The sequence below is a fragment of the Psammomys obesus genome, unplaced genomic scaffold, assembly GCF_907164565.1.
Source record: "Psammomys obesus unplaced genomic scaffold, mPsaObe1.curated_primary_1811, whole genome shotgun sequence".
NCBI lineage: Eukaryota > Metazoa > Chordata > Mammalia > Rodentia > Muridae > Psammomys > Psammomys obesus.
The window spans coordinates 30,979,767-31,003,298 of NW_026596073.1; positions in this window are offsets into that span (position 1 = coordinate 30,979,767).

The following is a 23,532-nucleotide window of genomic DNA, read 5'->3' on the forward strand; positions in this document are numbered from 1 at the left end:
CCCAAGATGGTTGATTTAAAGGAGGAAAGATTTATTTTGCCTCATGCTTTCAGAGATCTCATTCTATGGTTGGTTGGCTGCATAGCTTCCAGCCCAGGACAAGCCAGAAACATCATGATGGAAGGACACAGCTGAGGAAGACTGTTTACTTTATGGTGTCTAGGAAGCAGAGGGCACTAGAAATTAGCAAGAGAAAGTTGGGAGTGGACACACACACACACACACACACACACACACACACACTGTCCACTTCAAATGCCTCCAATGACCTATTTTCTGCAACCAGGCCCTACCTCCTAATGTCCCAATTCACCTGTGAGCTTATTAATGGGCTGATTAAGCCCTGGATGAAGACAGCACCCCCACAGCCCAATCCTATCTCAACAGTGCTGCCAACTGGTAACAGAGCCATGGGCATAAGGTAGGGGACGCCCTCATATCACTTTACACACCATCAAAACATTTTACAAGATGTCATGGTTAGGGCTAGTTGTCAACTTGATGAAATCTAGTATCACTCTAGAGACAGGCCTCTGGGTATGCCTGTGTGGGACTATCTTGATGATGCTAATTAAGATAGGAAGACCCACCCAATGTGGGCTGCACCATTCCTTGGCTAGTACCTGGATCCTGTAAGTGGAGAAAAAGGGAGCTGAGCATCAGCCTGCATTCTCTCTGCTCAGCTTTCTGATTGTGAATGCCTTGTGAGCAAGGCGCTCCTGCTCCATGACTTCCTGCTATGATGGACCCTACCTTTGACCCATGAGCCAGAATGAACAGGAAAGGAAATGCAGACACTGTGAAACATGAAGACTGTAAATGTGGGCCCACATCTGTGTACCTGTAGTGAGCTCTCGGCTCACCTATAGATATGTCCCTTTCTGGGCTCATACTCCCTGCTTCTTGGTCTTCTCTGGCAATTTCTCTCTTTGCAATGAATTACAATTTTCCCATTTACTCATACAAGTATATTCAAGCTGACGAGGCTGCATACTTCGCTTAGTGAGGGCAGCTGGGTAAGCAAGACTAGGCTACTTTCTTTCTTCTCCTTCCTCAGCCTGAATGCTGGTGACAGGGACTGGAGGAATTCTGTTTTCAAGGTTCTTCCCAGGACATAGCACGACCGTGGTCAAATTGATGGGATTTAGAACCATCTTGGAAACATAGCTCTGCATGTGTGTGGGAGGGTGTTTCCAGAGAAGTTTAACTGAGAAGGGACCTACTGGATTCACCTCCTCTTGGACTGAATGGAGAAAGTAAGCTGAGCAGGAGCTGCCATCACTCCCTACTTCCTGGCGGTGGGCGCCATGTGACCGGCCACCTCACGCTTCCGATGTCATGCCTTCCCTGTGCGCTGCTTGAAATCTTAAACTGGAGCCAACGCGTATCCTTCCTTCCCTGAGTTGCTTTCATTAAGTATTTTCTCACAATAATGAGAAAAGTGATGAAAACACCCACTGTGCATAACACCCACTGTGCAAAACATCTTGACTGTGGGGTACATGTTCCCCAAGGCCTGGTTCCTGTGTCATCAGCTCAGTGCCACCGCTCATCTTTCTTCTGACCCTGGCTTGGTTAGGAATGTTCTTCAGTCCATCTCCACTCTGTGAACTCTAGGCCTCCAAGTGTCCTTCAGTGTTCAGCCAAGGTACTGTTGGGCCTCAGAAGTGTCCTGCGACAGTGCTTTCTTCTCTCTAAGTCAGCTGTCCTCCTTTCCTTTGTGTTATCTGTGAGCATGGCCTTCCTTACCATGCAGGCTTAGAGGGTCTGTGTTCTCAGTGGATTTAGTTCCGTGTTGGCGTGATGGCGTAGTATTCGTTTGTTAATGTAGCCTTGTATGGTAGGGTGTGTGACAGCCAGAGTCGTTAGGGGACACTAACACTGACTTCACTGGGGTCTGGGGAAATGGCGGCAGTGGTGAGGGAATCGTCATTTCCTTTTATGGGACTACAAAACAGCTGGAATCTCAGCGCTGGAATGTCCTTCAGAAGACTTAGCCTTTGCATAGGTCTGTTGCCTATGGCGAACAGAAGAGGGTGTAACATACCCAGGAACTGGAATTACAGGTGGTTGTGTGTTGCCGTGGCTGTGCCGGGGACCCAATTCAGATCCTCTTCAAAAACACAAGCACTCTTAACCGTGGGGACATCTCTCTAGCCCCGTGTGATGTTATTCCAAAAATAACTATATTTTCTAACTTGTAAGACATTTCTATACATTATTTATGTGCTTAAAAAAAAGTTGTAGTACAGCTTGCTTGCTGGCCACATTTTTTTTTTTTTTTCCTACAGAACATTTATTGGGATGACAAGCTCTCTAAGTCCATGGGACAGAGGACTGTGAGACGTCTGCAGTAAAGTGGGCTGGGCGGTGGATCTTCTCATGGCAACCCGTAGGCATTTAATAAATGCTTCAGAATACACAACAAGCAAGCAGTAACCCACCTGCTTCCTGTGGGAGTGCAGTGTGCTGCCTGCCCCCCGTGTGGCGGCTTGTATGACTGTCTCTAGAAGGCTTGCCTCATTCCAAGATCATTCATTCTGCACTCAGCAAGTGCCTATTTTGTTTTCATGAACAGAAAACAAAGAATATTTTATTTACCTTTTTTTTTAAACTTTGTTTCTGTGGTTTAAAAGATGAATGTTTAAAAATAACAATATTTAAATATTGTACTAACTATCCAGGACACAAGTGTATATGAGACAGCAAAGATTATGGAGACCTGTTAAGTGGGGAGGGGACTGTGGGTCCCTGGAATGACTGGAGGGTTTGGCATGGATTGACTGCATCATCTCCCCCTGCCTCAGCATTAAAGCAGTGGTTCCTTGAATCCTCTTGAGCCAGGAGAGGCTTAAACTGCAAATGTCATTGTTAGTCTGGTAGAAATCTCCTATTTAGACTAGAGCTTTGCTATTGGTGTTTCCAAGCCTGTGTTGACTGCCTGTTTCACTAGACTGCTCAGCCAGAGGCCAGACCTCATTTCCACACATTCTCCTGGAGAGGGATCCACACAGTAAGTGCACGCTTGACACAAAAGAGGAAATTGGGGCAAATTTGCAATAATGGGCTCGTGTCATATCTCAGACTCCTGATCAATCCCTTACTAAGGATGTTTAATTTTCTCCTTTTATTTCATTTTTAAAAGAGTGTTTATTTATTTGATGTGTATGGGCATTTTGTCTGCATGTGTTTTTATGTGCCATATGTGTGCCTGTTGAGATGAAAACCAGAACAGAGCGTCAGATCCCCTGGAAGTGGAGTAACAGGTGGCTGTCAGCCATCATGTGGTGGGAATTGAACCAGGTCCTTTGGAAGAGCAGCCTGTGATCTTCACCACTGAGCTGTCTCCTCAGCCCTTCCTTCAAGAATTTAATGCTTCTTTTACTTTCTGAGAGCTCTGATCTTCCATATGTCTTCTTGATCGACCAGCGGCTCACTGGTAAGTCTGTCATACTCAGAATCAAGGGCATAAGTAACCATGCTGTCACTTTCATAGTCCAGTGGAGGGATGGGTTTGCTGAAGTAAGTTGATTTGTTGTTATGTTGAAAGGGAAGGAAAAGATAGAATGAAATAAGACATTTATTGCTTAAAGCATTTGTACAAAACCATGAATCTACACACAGAGACACATAAAGTCATGTGTACACACAGACATACACACATAGATACAGACCACAAAACACAAAGACATGTAAGAGACACCCAGGGACATAGACACACAGCAGAGACATAGTAGGCACACATGCGAACATATATGCATGCAGACACCCATGTATGGGTTTTTGACCATAAGACAGGGGCATCATTCTGGTCATATTGTGCAATTTGTGTACGAAAGGTAACCGCTGGAACACAGTGTTCATTTCCATCAATTCACACCAATCTGAAGTGGCAGATATCTCCTGAGGTCTCAGGCTGTGCAGATGGATAGCTGTTCCACCAAGAACATCATAGAGCACAGCTCTACAGTTGGGTTTGTCTGTGGGGCATGCTCACAATTAGACCCTTAAGCTAAGGTTGGGGTGGGGGAGGTGTGGATTTTCCTGCTCATTCTTTACAATTGTGACTAGGAGGTAGGCCTGTTGCCAATGTCCTGAGTTATGACCTCATTAGAAAACAATGCTCTGTCTGGCTCATAGTCAGTTCCAAAGATGGTCTGTGTCATTCAATCCCTCTGTCCCTCTTGCCTATCCTCCCCATGCTTCGGATTGCTCTTTCAGGGACAATGTACAGTTTGGCATAGAAGCTCCCTGACAAAGTCCAGCATAATTAATTGTAAAGACCCTTCAACTCAGGATCCAGAATAAAGCAGATTGTCAGGGCAAGGGTATTTCTTAATGCCTGACCCTGACCAGCATTAATTGATTGCCCTTCTGGGCATCTGAATAATTTACTCCATCAGGTTATAAAATAATGTTTGTTTGTTTGCTTGTTTTTTGAGACAGAGTTTCTTTGCATAGCCTTGGCTATCCTGGATTGACTTTGTAGATCAGGTTGGCCTCAAACTCATAGAGATACACTGGCCTCTCTCTCTCTCTCCCCGAGTGCTGTAAAGAACAATCAAGAGCATTAGCTTCATTTATACAGTGTATGCCTATGTGTGTTTGTGTCTGTATATATGCACATTCGTGTCTGGTGCATGGCATGTATGTCTGTGTGTGTGTGCATGTGTCTACATGTCCATGTAAGTGTGTGTGTACATGTTTCCATATGCATGTGTGTGTACATGTGTGTTTGGCTACGTTTGTATATGTATATCTTTATGTGTATACATAATGTATGCATATATGTATGACTGTGTACATGTGTTTGTGTATGGTTGTGTATGTATGTATGTATTTATACATACATAGATGTATGTATTTTGTATACATATATGTGTACATGAGAGTAGACATGTGTATGTATAAGCTAAAAACTGAAAATGTAGACATAAAGGTGTGGGTCCTCTTGCTCTATGGGGTTGAATTCTCAAAGGTTACATAAAGAGAGTGTGCATGTTGCGTAAGAGGATAATTTATACTAAGTAAACACAGGCATGTGGGCCAGGAGGGAAATTGCTTCATTAACTACCTGCTTATCTTATCAGGGCTTTAATTTTTGGGTTTTCTGGAATGCACAGCAGGACTGTGTTGCTTCTGTGGCCTACAGATGAGCTTTCAGTGCTTTACTCCATACTCAAATGTTATGATGTCAGCGGCTGCCTGGGCTGTGGCAAGCCTGGGCTTAACAGGGCTCATCAGCTTCACTTTTGCTTTTGCTCTCACTGTGGAACCCACTCCTATCTTTTACAGTGCCTGATTATACTTTCGGAGGCAAACTCTAGACTCTAGGGTTCCTGAAAGGGGCAGGAGAAAGGTGAAACCAATGGAAGCCATTTTCCTCAAAGGATCTTTGGGCTTCAGAACTGTAAGGATTAAGAGTCACATTAACCCACTAGGGAATACAGCAGTTACTGCTCAGATCTTGCTTTGTTTTTTGAGACAGGGTAGCCTCTGGCTTACTATGTGGTCAAGGATGATATTACACTCTTGATCCTCCTGCTTTCACCTTCAAAGTGCTGGGATAACAAGGCTGCCATTTTATCTGGGATTATTTTCTTCTAAGTGCCTGGAAACTTTTTACCTGCCTATGTGGCTTTCATAAAAACATGAATTTGAAATGTGACAGCGCATCTGCAGGGTGCTAGTCCCAGTGTTTCCGCATAAATTATCAACAGCATTCAGAGAGCACCTTGGGTACCCTCCCATAGCCACCTCCCTGAAGCCACCTTTCCGCAGCCGGGCCCTAATTTTGTCCTGGGTCTCATCTTCTTTTCTGAAGAGGAGCCGCTGAGGATAGAAGGGATTGCAATTGTTTCATGCAGAGAAGCTTTTGCATTCCACCCTACATCACACTGGTGGGAGGAAGAGGGATTGTGATGCTATCATAGGCTTCAGGTGACAACACAGTGGCTCAATTTCATTCTCTCATAGGTTTTAGAATGCTGGCATTAAAATATATAGGCAAATCTCAACAAATAAGGGTGGAAACGTGTTTAAAAGCATGGTGGGAGAACTGTTGACACCCGGTGACTTGAAATGGGCAAGAGATTTTTAGCTGGGGATAAAAGTGCCTATCTGCACATGCTATCTAACAGGGCTTCACATATACTCATTATGTAATCACACATGATACCTCTGAAAGAGAGAGGATGGAAGCTGCATGTGGTTATGGAGATGCTGGAGAAAATGCTTACGTGGTTCCACGACCATCAGCACCACTGCAGGTCACCTGGTGCTGGATGAGGACCAGGCTCTGACATTTTTCAGTGCATTCTGCATCTGGCTAGCTCTGGCTGAGCCAAAGGCTCCTCACTTCTTTTCTCTTGATCTGAGCCACCGTGTTGTCACCTGTAGCCCAGAACAGTGTCACCTTCCTCTCTCCTCCACGGCAGTCTCATATAGGGTGAAACAAAGAAGTTTCTTTTCACAAGATATTGCAATTCCTTGCTTCCTTAGTTCACTCCTCAGACAGGAAGCCAGAGTCCAGGGGTAAAGTGGAGCTGGTCTGGTGTGTGGTGGTTCAGTTAGTAGAATGCTTACTCAGCATACACAGAGTTCTGGGTCATTTAGACCCAGAAACCGGTGTGATGACAGACGCCTGTGAGTCTAGCAATTGGAGGCTGAAGTATCCAGAAATTCAAGGCCAGCCTGGGGTACAAAAAAAACTCTAGCTCGAAAGAGTAAAAGTTAAAGTGAAATATTAATACTGAACTGTAGGTCAGGTGCTCTTTATGCCCCGTAACATTAACTAACATCATTGTCAATACGATGAGCAACAAAACCAATTCTGTTTGAAAACCAGCCCATTACAGCCACTTCCCACTTTCCTTACCTGGTAGAGGTGACGGTTTTTAGGTAGAGACTCTCTTGTCTTTTTGGAATGAACAAAAACAGGTATCCTTTATCCCTGCTCTGACTGAGTTACAAGGTGGCAGCAGAGGACCTTTAGGGACAGGGCAGCTGACAAGAGTGGAGTGTGGAAGAAAGTGCAAGAGGACATTCATGGGATTGCTTAGAGAACAATAACGCCAGCTTCTTTGTTGAGCAACAACATCAGTAAATTGGCCATCTAGGCATCCAGTGTTCTCAGTGGTGGAGTCTATGGAAACCTGGGGAGGACTGAAGACAGTTTTGCTTAGTTTTCATTAGAAATAGCAGCCATTGGACACTGAAGTCTACCCTTCAGTGGGCATGAGAAAGAATGATACAGACTTTCTGCACCTGGCACATGCATCTGCCCAGCCTTTGAGAAGGCAACAGATTTCTGTTGGATGTGTTTACCCATCCAGTGGAGTATGAGAGGTCTTGGTGACTTTGAACAATTTCTTCCACTCACAAAGAAGAGGTACTAAGTCATAGTTTACTCTCTGGGAACCCAAGGATGGGACACAACAGACAGATTTCCATAGCTTGTCAAAATAACCGAGTTAACAAGAGGAAGAAAGATATATGCGGTGGGTGGTTTCAGTCATAGTCACCTGATCCTGATTCTTTGGGCCTGTGTTGAGAGGCAACAGTAGTGGAAATACGGCAGTAGTGGAAATACGGGAGAGGGGGATGCTTACTTCATGGTGGCCAAGAAAGGAGAGAGGGATGAAGGTGAAGAGGAACTGGGATCCTAAAATCCTACGTAATTATACACACACAGTGACCTAGCTTCCTTCCACTGGGTCCCACCTCCTACAGGCTCCACACTTTAGCATTGGGCCATTGATGGACATTTATGACCCAAGCCATAGTAGTATCCCCGAAAGAGCTTTTGGATTTAAGGAATTGCAACACTAAACATCAGCTGCTCACCCTTTCCCACTGCCTTCTCCTCTGCGCCCTGTGAGGAATCAAACATCCAGACAAGGAATTTAACATACTTATAGCTATCAGCTCACTGCCCTAGATACACTGGCCTGTAGCACCTGGAAAGACAGGAATCTGTTACACATTGAGCAGGGAGAGGGCACCTCTGTTCAGACAGGAAAACATACTCATTGATCTCAGAGCCAGAGAACACCAAGGCAGACTGCTGGACAGGTTTGCTGATAGCCGGCAGCAGCAGATTGACGAGGCTGGCCACCAGTGGCTTTCAAGAATGAGGTGTGGCAGGATGCTGGCGTTGCCATGGTTAGGAGCTGGCAACAAGTGACGACTGATGATTAGACCTTGAGCGGCATGGAATGCCCACACTTCTGACCCAGGGGACACAGATATTCCCTCACCACCCAGACATTTGGATAGCATCAGAAAAGAAAAATAATTAAAAAAAAAAAAACAAAAACAAAAGCATCAAATAGTTTCATTAATTTTCTATTTTATTTCACAACCCAGCTTTCCAATGTTTTCATGACGAGGTAGGAAGGTACACAGAAAGTAAAGCTGAGCCTTCCACACGCCCCAGAGATCTCTGACCATGCAAAAGCAGACACCGACCACAGAGCCATTCAATTTTATCAGTAAAACATGCAACACTGAAGCAACAATGAATTGGGGGACTTAATGCCAGTGAGCAGCTATGACAACAGCATTATCTTCAGGTGACAGGAAGAAGGCTGTTCACCGAGACTTGGGCCAACTTAGAAACAAGGGCTGGCTTTCTACTTCCTCCTCCTGCCTGCCGAGCTGTGCAGGGCAGACACCTGATATTCACCTCAACACTTCCCGGGATCAAATGACAGCTCCCCACCGGAGGATTAAGGGCCATCCTATCCCCTTGGCTTGGAAAATGGAATTTTCATCAGAATGACCTTGAGTGTGTTGAGAAGGATCAGGTTTTAAACATCTCACCTTGGGAACCAACCAGAGGCTCCTTGGGGAAGGGCTTCCTTCTAGACCTCCAGTAGGGCCATTAGCTTATCTCACTTGAGATTTAACCCCGATGTAGGTGCAACGCAAGGACTTGAGGGGTCTTCAGTACGAAGAAAGGGGGAAAAATGAAATAAAACCAGCTATTCCCAGCCAGGCTGCTGCCTCTTCCAAGACTGTGTATCTGTTGGACTTGGAACTCTTTCCTCGTTCCTCATCCATCATCCTGAAAGAAGGAGCAGCATCTGTCCCATTTGTCCTGTGTGATTTTAGTTTCCATTTTTGAAACAGGGTCTCCGATAGATCAGGCTGACCTGGGACAAGGTAGTGGAGGATGATCTTGGATTTCTGATCCTCCTGCCTCTAACTCCCAAGCATGTGAGACAAGGGAGGCTGATGGCTGCAGCCCAAACCAAGTGCTCAAGTTTATTGTAGGCCCAGGCCTTAGGATAGTGTACCTGAGGGAGAGCAGAGGCCTGGGACAGTTTACTCTACCCAAACTCTAACAACTAAGGCAGATGTGAAAAGAGACTAGGTTTGCGAGATTGGATAGGTTTCTGGGGGTAGACTTAGCAGCAGGAGAAGGGGACAGAATCCTGCGATGGTCCTCCTGTAGGACTCCTTTATGTCTTTTTTGAGACAAGGTCTTTCTACATAGCTCAGGCTGACCTGGAACCCAATATGTAGACCAGGCTGTCCTGGAATGCACAGAGATCTGCCTGCTTCTGCCTCTCAAATGTGCCACTTACTGGTTGCCTAGGATTATTTTTAACTAACATCCACAACTGCCTCATAGGAACTAGAGTCTGAAGCCTGTGGGAGAATTTGACAGGAGTCCCCTGCTCGGTAAAATTGGAAGGAAGTTCCATCGGCCTTTGTTCATACCCCAAAGGGTATAGCTCTTTATGCTTTGAAATTTTCCACCAGCCCGTTTTCAGTTCTTTGTTTTGAGACAGGGTGCTCTTTGTAGCTCAGGCTGACCTGACACTTCTGGTGAGCCCCTTGCCAAAGCCTCCTGAGTCCTTCCGTTTCAGTAGTGTGCCAACAAGCCTGACTAAGTTGCATTGTTAAGCCAGAACCCATGAAGAACTCTCTTTCCCCTTGGTGGTCTGAGTGTGAGGAGCTGAAAGCTGTTTGTGATCAGGGTACTCTTGATGAAACCTGGCCTGTGAGATTCACAAGTGACCACAGGCTCAGCCGTAGGTTCCCATCTAGCCACGGCTATTTATTCTGATAGCTGTCTACTATAGGATCAGCTTTACAGTAGACAATAATATAGATTGTTGATAGATTTTTTTTTCCTTATTTGGGAGACCAAATAGGTGAACAGCCCTCCAATGGCTGCTAATATCTAAAATTCTAGAGCACAGGAAATTCTGTGGCCATATGTTCAGCCATGTGTACCATCCAGCCAGAGAGAGCATGATGTTGGGTATGGAAGGGAAGAAAGATAATATAGAGAGAGGCAAGGGAAAGGGGGTTAGAGAATGTTGTCATGGCCTCCAACATTCCTGAGTCAGCTACATTAAGCATCCTGTTCTTACCAACTTGCTTTTTTACTTTAGCTATGTTGGTTTATGTCAGCTATGTAAGAGATCTGAATAATTTATGCCAATAAAGTTAACCTTTTTAAAAAAAAAATACCAAGAAAGAATAGGGTGACTGTGAAGGGCTGTCATAAGAGGCCTTAAGCAAAAGATGCTGATCATGTTAGGGAAGAGGGCTTCACAACCATCATAAAAACCCTACCCCGGGAAGCTTCACACAGATAGATCCCTGTGGCACACTGGGTACCTCTTCTAATCAGTGAGCGCCAGGCCAGTGAGATCCCCGTCTCAAAAAAACTATGTGGGCGGTGCCTAACCCGTGGCAGCCGAGGTTGTGAGCCTTCACGTGTGTGCACCACACACACAGGTTATTTTTTCTTACTGAGAACAGGCATCTCAGTATGAGTAGTGTTGTAAACTGAATTTAGAAGGATTGTGCCCGGGTCTCTGCTTAGGGATGCTCAGCTGCAGGCAGCCAGGTATGGCATGCGCAGTGCTTGCTTTTCTGAGCCTTCCAAGTGTTGAAAGCTCTCCTTCCTTTTCAGTAAGCTTAGAAGAGGAAAGAAATATTAGGTGTAGGCTATGTCCTACACCCAAAGCACACAGGAAATGGCAGTCAGATGAAATCACTGTGCTCTGTTTTTATCCACCTGAAGGAAAGATGCAAATTTTCTACCGAAAGAAAGCCATCAGGTACTCAGAAAATCCAAGGCCGCCTCTCACTTTGTGGAAAGTTTGCCCAGTTGAAAAAAAAAAAAAGAGAGAAAATGAATCATTCTTAAAAGATAAAACTATTTATGTTAAAATGTCAGTAAAACACCATGAAGCTCCAAATCAACTTTATTCCATCACATCATACTGTTAAAACAAGAAAACGATATGTTTGCTTTTAAAATATGGTTTTTAGAAAAATTATTTTAGTATTTATTTATGTTTCTGCATATGCAGCTGCCCATGGAGGGAGAAGAGGCAATCAGGTCCCCTGGTGCTGGAGGCACAGGTGGTGGTAAGCTGCTCCACATGGGTGCTGGGAACTGAACCTGGGTCCTCTGCAAGAGCTGGGAATGTTCTTAACCAAGCCCTGAGCGTCTTTCCACTCATGAAATATGCTTCTACCCTGGGAAGATTCTCAATGGTGGTAGAATTTGACCCTAAATTTCAAGCATCTTTCACAAAAAGTAACATATACTAAGTAGAGAACATACTCTGTGTAACTAGTGTGTGTGTGTAAACTAATTTTTTTTCATCAGTGTAAAGTTTTATAAAAACCGTTGCATGTGCTCAACTCTGCTGCCAACCTCCTTCAGATAAGTCCATTTGTTTACTTGCTGTTTCTCTTTTTGGCCTTCATTTCTTAACTTTCCCAGGTCTTTTTACGTGAGTGACAGTTCTAACCCTTTCTCACAGTCAGAGAGTCCTCTTGGCTGGATGACTCACCAGTTGGAAACGATCTCAGGCTCCCAGGATAATTGTGGAATGTCAGTTCACTGCACAGAGTGCAAGTCCAGCACAAAAGGGTATGAGACATGAACTTCAGAAGAAGGCAAAAGTTAAAAGCAGCCAAGTTCAATTACAGGAGAAATACTCCCACCCACAGCTGGTATACATGAGGAAGGGTTCTCCTACCCACAACCTGGAACACCCGAAAAAAGAAAATGCCCCAACCTAACCATGTTACTTTCCAAGTTTTCTAAGATGTTGCCATTTGCCTCTAAGTTCTCAAATTAAAAAGAAAAAAAGAGCCATATTATCTTCTCAAGAATCAATACAGAAACACCACCTGTTTAAAAAGTACATTATGATGATAAATTAAAACCCAAATTCCTGGAGCCATTAGCTTGAAGCTAATTTTAGAAGGTTATAAATTTTGGTCAACATTAGATAGTTTTTGACTTTCATTTTTGGAGGATATTGAGTAATCATATCAGCTGGAAGCAGTCTGTTTTGGTCACTTCAGTACTTAGAATCCCTTAAGGAAAAAAAAAATATATATATATATATAAGCTTTAGAGCACTTTGGGGAATCTCTAAAGATAAACACTTTCATGTTGCCCTCTGTGGATCTTCAGTTAGAAGATTGCTATAGTAAATACTGCCCGAGTAGTTTGAAGAATATTAAATGCATAACAATCATTTAAAATACGAATTTTATTTAATATCTCATGGCAGGCCATGTTGTATGCAAAGAAATGATAATTTCAGGATTTTTGAAAAAAGAGAAAAACGTATGAAGTGCTAATGAGTCTAATTTCCCAGTTTCAGAGAATTAAGAGGTACTTGCTCAAGATTCCATGGGTTGGAAGTTACAGAACACTGTAAAAAAATTATTTTAATTCTATGTTTTTAACTGTATCTATCTGAAAAGTGTTGTTGCTTCAGTGACCCAAATAAGAAGGATCACAAAGATCATCTATCATCGCTGACCTTGAGTTCAGGCTTATGAATCTGGACAGAAAAAAGAACCCAAGTGTGTTGGCCTGGTGTATTTCCATGCTTCTGTGTGGTGAAAAGGGAGCATCGACAGCAAGTAAAGACAAGGCGTGTGCCTTTCTGAAGGAACTGTGGCCTGGGCGCCAGGAGAAGGACTATAGGAATCTTTTCGCAGCTAAATTCGGTAATACTGCTAAAAGGATTCCATGAAGTATGTGTGCACGATTGGTATTTGGACTTAGCAGTTGACCAAGAAACACCAAGAGCGAACCTAAGGAGACTCACATGGATGGACATGAACATAAAGCAAGATCTTGAAGCCATTAAGTGCGGCAGTTATCTCCAAACATGAGGAGTACTGCTTCTCAGGGAATAGGGAGACTGTGCTTTGTCATTCTCACAGAAGACAACATGAAAAAAGACTTGAAATTCACCATGAGGAACCTAATATAGAAATCAAAACTTCCTGACACTGGATTGAATGTTCACCAGGTTCCAGTATTGGCACAAATCTCTTCTCAGAGGTCTCTGGGCTGTATCGTTAACAACATTGAAAGGAGACCTTGAGGCGTAAACACTGCTGATTGTGATGAGAGCTGTTTGGGAGAGAACAGCTGGCCAATAGCTCCGGTAGCCAGGGGCGAACTGTGCACCTCCCCACAGCTGCATAGCAAGCCTCTTGCCAGCTAAATCGAGCTGATTGGACACAACGTGGTTGTTTGCAAGCCCCAGAGAGCATTCCCTCATCCCAGCCCTGGGGCTGCTCATGGTATTTCCTCTGGTCTTCAAGCTTAGACCCAAGAAAACTGGAAAAATCCATCTGGTGTGGGCTGATTTTAGAAATCTGGAATGTATGATCACTTCAACAAAAGCAGAAGGCAAAGTTGTCCTGGGAAGTTCAGAGGCCTGAGACCCCATTTTTCTCTCAGATTTGAACTGAATTTGGGGGAGAAAAAACGAGTTGGTTAAATGAGCTATCTCCTGCAGAAAGCTTAGCCCGGTAGCCAGGCAGTAGCATGTACCTACCTCGTATTTGTGTGTGTATGTGTGTGTGGGGGGCACGACCATAAATTAACTATGCTATCCGGATTCAAGCACATTTCAATCTTTATATATATATATATATATATATATATATATATATATATATATATATTCTGTGCAAGGAACATTTTATGAGTCTTATTTTTAAAACAGTGGTTTTATGAAATGTCTTTAGAAGGACACCTTCATATTTTAAAGCTTTTTTTGTGATATTACAAATATTATATCTTTGAATGTCCATGTAAAACAGATGAGCACATATTACTAAACATATATCTTTATAAAAATAGAAAATAAAACACAAGTTTTTAATTAGAAAAAGCCTTGTTTCATGATGGTCCCCAAGTTTGAAACTGTAGTAAGCTTAGGAGGGTGTTAATTTTTGTTTTACTTAATGTAAATTGTCATTGAATGAGTCACAAGCAAGATAAGTAGCTATTCCCATGCTAATTGTGTTTATATTTATATCTGGGTATGCTTTCTACCTCATGTTTCTTTTCTGGTTAGAATTATTCTGGTAGAATAGTTGGCTTCAAATCTCGGTTCATTGTTCTGTGGTATAGTTACTTAGCTCGGGTACCAGCACATCTTCTCGTTCATCTGCTGCTCAGGTGATGTCAATATTCATGCTGTGGTGGTTTGGATGAGATTGGCCCTCATAGGCTCATATGTTCGAGTGATTGGTCCCTAGTTAGTAGAAATGTTTGGGAAAGATTAGAAGGTGTGGCCTTGTTGGAGAAGGTAGGCCACTGGAAATAGCTTTTGAGGTTTCAAAGGCCCACACCAGGCCTAGTCTCTCTTTCTCTGTCTCCTTGACTTTGGATCAGGATGTAAAGCTCTCAGCTACTGCTCCAGTGACAAGCCTGTCTGCTTCCAGGCAAGATGGTCATGGACTAACCCTCTGAAAGTGTAAGCAAACCCCCAATTAAATACCCTCTTTTATAAGAGTTGCTTTGGTCATGGTGTTTCTTCACAGCAACAGAACAGTGACTAAGACACCCGCTAAGCACTGGAGATGATAGCTTAGTTACCTGTGATCAAATACCCATCCAGAAGCAACTTCAGGAAAAAGGGCTTATTTTGGCTCACAGTTAAGAGGGGACACAGTCCACCATTGTAGGTATGATTAGTCTCATCAGTCAGAGAGGACTGGGAATATCCTGGGATACAAATCCCTGAGGGATTTTCAAGATTAGGTTAACTGATGTGGGAAGTCCTACTTTAACTGTGGGTTGAAAAACAAGTGATCTCAGCCCTAGCACCTACTACTCACCAATTCCACGGTGGGCACAAAGTGCCCAGCTCCCTCATGTTCCTTCTGCCACGACTTCCCCCAAATGGTGGGCTCTACCCTCTAACTGTGAGCCAAAACAAGGCTTCTTCCCAGTACGTTGCATTTGGCATGAATGTTGTCATAGCTACGAGGAAAGTACCCAATACAGCAGGGAAGACATGTTGGCAGGAGCAGAGGCAGCTGGTCACGTTGCACCCATACCCGGGAAGCAGAGGGTGAACGGGAAATGGACCAGGCTGTAAAACCTCCAGGCCCACCCTCTTCAACCCATTTCCTCCAGTGAAACTCTGCCTCCTGCACCAGCACCAGCACCAGCAGCTGGGACCAAGTGCTTAAAAGCCAGAGCCTCAGAAGCCTCTCACATGCAAACTGTGACAGGTGGCACCACATGTCCCCTGCATTCCAGAAGAGAACAGTCTGTGATGGGGAGCCAGGCACATGAAAAAAAGAAAAAGAAAAATAGGAAGAGAAGCAAAACCTGGGACAATTCTATTAGCTACACTGTATTTTTTTTTTTTGGGGGGGGGTTGTGTGTGACACAGACCCAACTTGAATGAGTTTAAGAAAAAGGAAGTAAGGGAACTTACCGCTCACATAACTCACTCAGTTTCAGGACAATTAGACAGTAGAAGACAGGGCAGCAAAGCCTTGGGGACACTTGGCAGCAGGAACTTCCCATGGGCTCAGGTTTGTGTCGTCACCCCTGTTTTGCCCTTTCATTGTCCCTCACCACAGCTTCTCTCAGTGTTGTGCCATACCATTGCAAACGCTTTACTGTGAGGTCTATGTTTTTTACAACAGAGAGGGACCAACCAAAGCTGCAGTTAAAAAGTATCCTAGAGTTCCAAGGTCAAATCTGAAGTGTGGCTCTAAGCTAGGGTCACATCAAAAAAATGGTATCGTTTATCACAGCCGTGTGAATGAAGATGTAGAAGGCAATGGTGAGTTCCAGACTGCTGATTTGTGTGCATGGGGGCATTGTGGGTGCTGTGATGGACACAGAACACAGAATGATGCTTCCTCTCCTGGGAAATGGGTTGACTGTCCTAAGAGGCAAAATGTGACCTTGGCTTTGAAACACAGGCACTAATTTTTCAAGTGGATCATGATGCTGGAAATCTAGGATTAGGATAAATACATGACTAGAGAGTTTGGTCAGGCCAGAATATTGAGGTGGTCATATTTCATATTTTGTCTTAGAGACAAATACCAAGATGCATATATGTAGAGGAATTTTAATTCAGAACATGGCTGCTCTGGTAAGAGATCACATCCAAAGACCTTCTAGGTCTGTGTGATCTGGCTGGAATACAGACAAGCCTTTAATCCCAGGAAACAGAGTCAAGCAGATCTGAGTTCAAGGCCAGCCTGGTATAGAGCAAGTTTCATGTAAAGAAAAGCTTAGGTCCAGGCATGGTGGTACCTGCCTTTAATCCCAAACAATGAAGGGAAAGTTAGTTTGTAGAAGGAAGCACCCATGTTTGAAAGTGATGTCTAATTGAGTGGCAGAAACAGAGAAAGATCTGACAGAATAGAATACTTAAGGCGCAATGCAGAGAGAGGAGGCAGTTTTACCGGGACAGTAAATAGAAGAGGCAGGTTGCAGAGAGAACTCAGGTGAAGAACAGATGAGCCAGAGAATGAGAAGGATCCAGATTAGAACAGATTGCTAGACTTAGTTTGAGGCCAAGCAGAGCAATTCAGAGGCCTAGAGAAAAGCCAGATTGAATAAGTCAGCTGGGAGAGGAGTTTGAGCCAGAACAGCTGAGTTGAACTGTCCAGCACAGACCTCAGAAAGAGCAAGAAAAACAGCTTATTAAGCAGTAAGTCTTTGAGGCTGAAGGCATCCTAGGCCTAGATTAGATTGTATGGAGGCTAGAAGTTTCTAGGACTAGGTCTAGGTTAGCAGAAGGAGGAAGTAAGCCTCTGAGACAAAAATTACCTCATGAGAATGAAAGTTACTTTTACACATATATTTGAAAAATAATTGTTTTTCAGCATCTAAGAGTTTCTTTTCATTGTTTCTAAGAGAAGAAAAGGAAAACACATGTTAACATTTTTCTGCTTAATCAGAAATTAGAAAATAGTTTAATTAAAACTCTGGCTTCTTACAGTCCTTATTTTAATTATTATTCTTAAACAACGTGTTCAAGTGTATGTCTGTGAGTGGGTGCATATGACCACAGTGTACACAGAGTCCATGAGAAGGTACTGAAACCCCTGGAGCTGTAGTTACAGGCAATTGTGAGCAGCTCAACATGGGTGCTGGGAACTGAATCATAGTTCTCTATCATAGTAATATGCCCTCTTAACTGCTGAGATGTCTTTCCAGCCTCCAAAACTCTTGTCTTTTGATATCAAGTTTATGCATATATATATAATTACGTGTGAAGTTGTTTTTAACTTTTTGATTCTTTGTGAATTTCACACCATGCATCCCAGTCTCCCTCATCTCTCCATTCTCTCATATTTGCCCTCCACCCTTGCAACCTCCCCCCCCCAAAAAAAAACCATATAAGCAAACAAACAAAAAATAAAGAAAACAAAATAAAGCACAGAAAACATTTCATCATGGCAGCTGTAGAGTGTCACAGTGTGTCACACAATATACTCTTCTGTCCACACAGCTTCACCTGAGAATGTTCATTCCAATGAATCGTTGGTCTGGTTTGAGGCCTTTGGCTTCTGTGATACCATTAGTCCTGGGTCTTCCCTGGGACTCCTTCTGGTTATCATCTTGCTGCCTTGTGTCATGGAGATACCCCAGCTTTGGGTTAGCAGGATTGGCCCTTTCACGAATCCCAACAGTTTGCAGATGATGCAGTCTTTGGAATGGGCCAACACAAAGCCCTGAATCTGGGCCTGGCTGGTAGCTGAGCTGGTCAGCCCACCTGCTCTCCCTTATCTGCACCACCGGGACAAGCTCTCCAGCACTGATCCAGCTAGGTCACCTGGCCTAGTTGGCTGCCATTGGCAAAAGGCAGGGTCAGCTCTCCTGTTCTCACGCCCTTGGCGTCAGCTCACCCACACCCACAGCCCCAGAGACAGCTCCACTGTGCTGCCCAGTCAAGGCGTGGGGCCTTGCTCTCCCAAGTGCTGCAGCCGTCAAGAGGCTGGGCTGGCTTTAATGCCTACTTCAGGTGGTGAGGGTAGGAGAGGCATCACCCTTGTAGCCACACCACTTCACACAAGACAAGTGGCAGCACCAGCTCTCCCATGATTCCACCCTTGGGGCCAGCTCACCTGCGTCCCTCCACCAGGGCCAGCTGCATTGTACTGATCAGCCGAGGTACAAGACTCCCTTTCCTGAGTGCTGTAGCCAGCAAGAGGCAGGGCCAGCACTCCTGCTCTCATGACCCTGGGGTCAGCTCTCCTGATTGTCTCAGGTGTGAAGGACTCTGGGTGTGTGTGTGTGGGGGGGGAGATATCACACGAGCCACCTCATAGCAGAAGAATGGTGGGGCCAGCTCTCCAGTGCTCTTGCCCCCGGGGCTGGCTCGCCTGTGCCCCGCCACCAGGGTCATATCTGTTGTGCTATTCAGGTGAGGTACAGAGCCTGCTCTCTCAAGTGTTGTAGCTGGTGAGGGGCAGGGATAGCTCTCCAGAGCTCATGGCCCTCAGCTGAAACTTGGGCTGGGACCTTGTGGCCCTAGGTGGCAGGGCTGGCCACTCACAACGGGCTACTCCTCTCTACTCTCGGGTGTCCAGTTCCCTCACTCTTCAAAATGCTCAAGCTGCTCTACTTCTCTTTCTCTTCCATCTGACCACCTCACACCTGCACATTGTAGTGGTTCCTGCTGTTGGCAGGCCACGTGGCTGGTGGACCTTTCTGTGCCCTGTGGCATGGCAGCAAACCGGGTCTATAGACTTCTTCCTTCTCCAGCACAGTGTGGCATGGCGGCAGGTGGGCCTCGGTGTGTCTATGGCTTGCCCGTGTTGTATGGCAGCAGGCAGATCTCTGCCCATCTTTCCCTGCCCTCACCCCATGGCATGGCGTCACACATCTCTGTGCATCTTCCTCCCACTGAGATGATGTGTAGCGTAGCGGCAGGCGTGTCTACATCCTGCAGGTGCTCTGCCATGTGGCGGCGGAGAGGTCTCTGGGTGCCTTTCCCAGCCCATGCTGCATGGCACGGTCGGTGGTAGGCAGGTTTCTGGATAGCTCCCGACTTTACTTCTAACCTCCGCTGTCACCAACACATCCCTGGGATACCATGCTGGCCTCCTTGTCACCAACCTCAGCACAGCGGCCCAAGGCAAGTCAGTGTGTGTGAAGTTTTATACAAGTTCCTAGTGGCGTCTTGTCTAAATGAAATGCCAGCGTGTGTGGTTAGACATGAGAGGCTGGCTTTCACACGAGTGTGTCTGACCCGTGGAGGAGGGACAATGAGGAGCTAGGAAGAGACACAGGGAAGGCAGGAGCTGGGATGAGAGGAGGATCAAAAGGCTGGCTGAAGGTCCAGGTCCAGAGCTTTAAATTGGAAATTGACACTGCTTCTAGGAAAAGACAAAAAGTGGCTTCAAGGATGAACATAAAAATTATTCCAGAACCGTAAGACTAAACTGAACTTCGAAATTGGATTTGACAGTCAATGACATCAAACTGATTATTCTTATTAAGCTTTTGACTTGGTGTTTCAGTCAACTGCCCAATTAATTCTTCCTTATCCAGGATAACAGGAAGGTCCTTTACATCTTCTTATGCGGCTGGCTTCCTGTTGAACATGTAGGAAGGTTTTCTCCTGCCGACTGATTTCTAATAATGCCACACACATCTCATCTCGAGAGGTAGTAGATATATGTGCTCAGGCGAAATACGTTTAAGTGAACTGATCTCTTGACTGGAAAATTAAATTTATGTAACCAAGATTCTCCACAAAAAAAGCAAGGTTACCTTCGACATCAGTGCAGCAACCTGAGGCCAGTCATTGAGTGTGCTGTTAGAGATTTATTTTTGATCTGGGGAAGATCTGCTGTGGACTGAAGAGCACTTCAAGCTTGCAGCATGAGCTCTCCTGGCTCGCTCTGTATCGGGCTTTTGTTTTTGTACGTGTGATTAAGACTTTGGCTGAAGAAACCAAACATAAGTTTCAATCCAATTTAGTTTCTGCTCCAAGCGGTTCTCCTTATTTGTTCAAGAATTTCAGACTGATTTCCCCCCCGCCTCCCCCACTTACTCTGATCACTTATCCTTCATGTATTTCATAGACAATAGACATCCAGGGATTTGGGTTTGATTTACAACATTTATTGTTAAAGAATAGTCTGTGCTGGTTCAGCCATTCTTAATAAGCAAGTTAGATGGCTGGTATTCTGGTATTCCAAAGGAACAAGCTTTTGATGCCAAAGAGTCCCATGCAACACAAATATGTTCCTGGCCTAGGTGACAGGGAAGTCATTTAGACTCTGCTTGTCCCAGTTTCAACAGGATGGTCCCTGTTCACCGATGGTCCTTCTGATACCCTCAGGTATCAGAAACATCCTGAGAGCCGTCCACCCTTCACTTTGCATAAATGAAACAGGGTGCTAGGCTCTCCGTATGTGGCTTTGGTTCCATCCCCAGCGTCTCAGAAGATGAGAGCAACAGCACACACCTCTAAGCCCAGCACCTGGGAGGTGCAGGCTGGAGGATCAGAAGCTCCAAGTTATTTTCTGCTGTGTAACAAGTTGGAAGCCAGCCTGGGATTTACAAGACCTTATCTCAAACCCCCCCCCCCCCGACAAACAAAAATTGTATTATGTAATCAACGTCATCAATCTGTTTGAGAATCATGGAGTCAGACAACTGAGAAACAAACCCAATCCTTTGGTGACAGCTCTGTCCCCATTGTTAGATGCCTCCTCCTCAGTACTGCTTATGATGTGCATATGAATGCTAATATGTTTAGACCTGGGAAAAGTCACTTAACTAGTGAGTCACAAGTCAGAGACATCAAGACAAATATGCCATCTTCCCCACATTTTTAGTAAGAAAAAAGAACTACGTATTTTTCAAATTTTTTGACCAAGACTCATAGTGACAGACTAATAAAATGTTAGTTCGCCAAGATCCTAGAAATGACCTAGTCCAAAGGCTTCATTCTCAGATGAGAAGGCTGACCTGGAGAGCTGACCTTTAATTGGCCGCACCCAAGACTCAGCCTTGTGGCCCCCACTTGACAACTTCCATCACAGACACCTTGACTTGTATGTGCCTGAGTACTAAGTGTTGCCATGTTTCAGACAGTATGGAGAGAGACAGAGAGACACACAGAGAGAGACAGAGAAAGAGAGAGAATTAAAGGGGTGGGCTTACTTTCTAAGAGTCTTCAGCTCAGAAACCAAACTCTTTCTAACTGCCCTGTCATTCAAGATGGCACAGAGTGCTAGAACAGTAAGAAGGAAAGCGATCCCACCCACTGGAGGGCGAGAGCTGCAGGGTTCCAGATTGAACGGGAGACTGGAGCAGAGATGGTAGGAGAGTAAAATGACAAATCGAGGAAGAGGAAGAAGGCCGTTGTTTTCTTTGTGGGACAATCTCATATTGCTGTGTCATGCATGCAGTTCTTGAGGGCCACAGGCCACGTTCGTTTGTGATGAGTCTCTTGAGTGCGGAGTGTGGGTGATCCTGTACTCTGTTAGAAATCTTTCCCTACTTACTAAGCTCTTAGGGTCTTTCCACTTCCTGTTTCTCTCTGGTGATTTAGAAGGAGGACAGAAGAGATAAACCTGAATAAATGCAGCCCAGGAAGCTTCACACTGGTGTCTTTTGCCAGTAGTTATTAAGAAGTACACTCAACAGACACCATTTTTGACATTAGAAAGCTTATGTGGTAAGGCACACAAGCAACTGTGTGTGTGTTCATAAAAAAAAAAAATGTTTGACCATGGATGATCTTCCATGATTGTATCTCCTCACACTGATGAATACTCTTGAATTGTTGACTTCTGTTTTTGTTTTTTTTTGTTTTTGTTTTTTTTTTTGAGCCATGGTTTCTCTGTATAAACCCTGGCTGTCCTGAACTCACTTTGTAAATGAGGCTGGCCTCGAACTCACAGAGATCCACCTGCCTCTGCCTCCCAACCGCTGGAATTAAGGGAATGTGTCACCATCACAGCTAACCTGTTGGCTTTTGTCCTCACTAAGTTTCTGGTGAGTCTAGAGGGTTGAGTTGAATCCCAGAAGATGGTGGTGTACCTAACTAATCAAAGGTTTTGTACTTAAATAGACATTAAAAAAAATCTTTTTCAAACATCACTACAGCTTTGGGAGTGCTATGTTTTGCACACGCTGTGACTGTTTGCATGAACGTTAATCCTGCAGATGGGCAAGATCTCCCAGGACGGGATGAGAGAACAGAGACACATGGCTGGAGAGTAAATAACAAAGCGAGGAAGAGGAAAAAGCACTTCGTTTACTTTTGCCTGGAAAATAAATATGCAGGACGTTTTAAAATCAATGACAGATGTAGACTATTTTTACAGTTAATAGCCATGGAGATAGCTGAGAAAACAAATAAACAAACAGAACTGAATTGCATCTGGAAACGTTTTCAGTACAGGCTCAGGGAAGGTCGGCTTGGACGAAACATCCGGAGAAGAGCTGGGCGAGAATAGCTGTAAAGCTCAGGACGAGATATTTTTGTTTCACTGTGTGTCTAGAGAGAGGAAATAAAAAGCTAGAGTGAGGGCTGCTCCGTGAAGCCCCTGGGACCTAGAGTCCCCTGGCCTGGTGCTCCATCACACATGTTCTCTATTCGTAGGCCCACCTGGTGGCCATGAAGGCTGGGTAGCTCTAGTACAGCAGTTTCCAGGTAGCAGAAGAAGCAGGAGTTGAGCTGACCCTTGTCTTTTAAGGACATGTGCCACAGATTCTGAGTATCATTTTAGTTCATATACAGAAGTTAGACAAATGGCTACAGATGGCTTCAAAAAAGTAGGAAGTAAGTACTTCAGATGGCCCGATGCCTGACTAAACTGCCATTACTGTAGAAAATCGCAGAACAGGCTGGGATGACTATTGGGTTTCAACCACAGATGACTCCCCTGCCTCCCTGAAGCCTTGTAAGTCTATAATTTTAAGTCCAGTACCAGCACGTCTTCAATGGAACCTATTCTTCAGACCCACTTCCGAGTTGCTCAAACACCTCTTAGTGCCATGGTTGCGGGTGCGAACTAAGGATGTTGGGAGAAGAGGAAAGCCAAGTGGATTTGAACTTGGCTGTCTTCCCTGCAGTGCCACAGTTAGGCTGTGTGATCTCACCAGGACCTATGAGCCTCACAGCGAGAACCTTATGGTCTCAAAACAACTCTCTCTGGCACTGGGACTTGGGGAGTAGAGGCCAGATTCATTTCAAACTTCGAAATGGTGGGGCCCACAGTCCCTCTTCATGGGTC